This window comes from Alligator sinensis, unplaced genomic scaffold, assembly GCF_000455745.1.
Source record: "Alligator sinensis unplaced genomic scaffold, ASM45574v1 scaffold1277_2, whole genome shotgun sequence".
Classification (NCBI taxonomy): Eukaryota; Metazoa; Chordata; order Crocodylia; family Alligatoridae; genus Alligator; species Alligator sinensis.
This window is the reverse complement of record NW_005843023.1, coordinates 314,303-316,197: the sequence shown is the minus strand read 5'-3', so window position 1 is coordinate 316,197 and position 1,895 is coordinate 314,303.

Below are 1,895 nucleotides of genomic sequence, written 5' to 3'. Positions count from 1 at the left end.
CTATAGGAATAATGAAACAATATCTTTGGACTATTTTGACCATTTTTGCATAGTTTCTTGTGCTTTTTTACACTTAATGGATAATCTAGTAAATCTGTGAACATTCCAAGAAAGTTACATTTGTTTTTGCTTTGACCTTAAACTGAACGATGTAGTGCTGGGCCCCTAGCATATTAGTACAACTTCTAGTTCCCCTCTAACTGGATAAAAATGTGTTGTGTTATATGCGATGTTGCACTGCACCATCTGCACACTGCTTTTCAAAATCCTAGATTGACCCATGGATAAGTGCAAATCCTAGGATAGAAGAGGCCATGGCAAGTGCAGTGGTGTAGTTGCACCCCCCCTTTGATTCCTGCTCCACCCAAAGTTTAAAACCAATTGGCAGTGGCATCAGCATTTCTAGTCAGGCAGCACCGCAGGGGCAGATCCAGGCTTTGGAAAAGTGAGGTGCAGGGGCAGGTTCCAGCCTCCTTTCCCCTTCTGTAGGGACACTCCATGTCTTGGCAGCCTTTGGAGACTTTTTGAATCCCCTAAAGCAGGTAACAACCCCCTGCCCCCTTATCCTCCATGCTGAGCAGCACATCCCTTCCCCACCCCCTCCCCTGCTGCTACATCTGTCCCTGCTATCCTGGGCATGTGGAAGTTTCAAAGATGCTCTGGCCTGCTCCAGCTGGGCTATGTGGGGGCTAGGAACAGTAACAGCAGCTAGATAAGGGGGTTCCCTGGGGAGGAGGCATGGGAAGAGGGCCCGCTTGCAATTGCCTCTCCTGATGTCACTGTCCCCAGCTGAGCCTATCCCAGGAGCATTTTGGGCTTCTATCACCCCAGACTATGGGGAAAGCAGCAGGCAGGGAGTTTCATAGATTCATAGATGTTTGGGTCAGAAAGGACCTCAGTAGATCATCAAGTCCGACTGCCTGCCATGGGCAGGAAAGAGCGCTGGGGTTAGATGATCCCAATAGGTGCGTGTCTAGCCTCCTCTAGCCTTCTGTTAAAGACCCCCAAGGTAGGGGAGAGCACCACCTCCCTTGGAAACCCATTCCAGATTCTGGCAACCCTTACCATAAAGAAGTTCTTCCTCATGTCTAACCTAAATCTGCTCTCTGTCAGTCTGTGGCTGTTGTTCCTAGTTACTCCAAGGGGTGCCCCAGTAAACAGAGCATCTCCTATTCCTTGCTGCCTCCCCCTCCCCGCCTGATGAATTTGTAGGTGGCCACAAGATCACCTCTCAGCCTTCTCTTGTGGAAGCTGAAGAGATCCAGGTCCCTCAATCTCTCCTTGTAGGGCTTTGCCTGCAGGCTCCTAACCATACGAGTGGCCCTCCTCTGAATCCTCTCAAGGTTGTCCACATCCCTCTTGAAGTGCGACGCTCAGAACTGGATGCAGTACTCCAACCGCAGATTGACCAGTGCTGCATAGAAGGGAAGCACCACCTTCCTGGACCTGTTCATCATGCACCTGCTAATGTATGATGAAATGCCGTTAACTATATTGATCACTTTGTCACATTGATGACTCATGTTCATCTTGATGTCAACAATGATCCCGAGATCCCTTTCTGCTGCTGTGCTACTGAGAGGGTCATCCCCCAGCCTGTAAGTGTGTTGGTGATTCCTTCCTCTAAGTGCAGCACTTTGCACTTGTCTTTGTTGAACTGCATCCTATTCTGTTCTGCCCAGTTTTCCAACCTGTCCAGATCCACCTGGATTCGTTCCCTCCCCTCTAGTGTGTTAACTTTACCTCATAATTTGGTATCATCTGAGTTGGGGGGTGGTGAGGGGGGCAGCAGAGACTTGCTTCTGAGCACAGTGGGGAAGGAGGGGGATTCTTAGGTGCTTTGGAGACTTTCAAAAAGTCCCCAGAGGCTCCTGAGCTGGATCCAATCCAAAAAG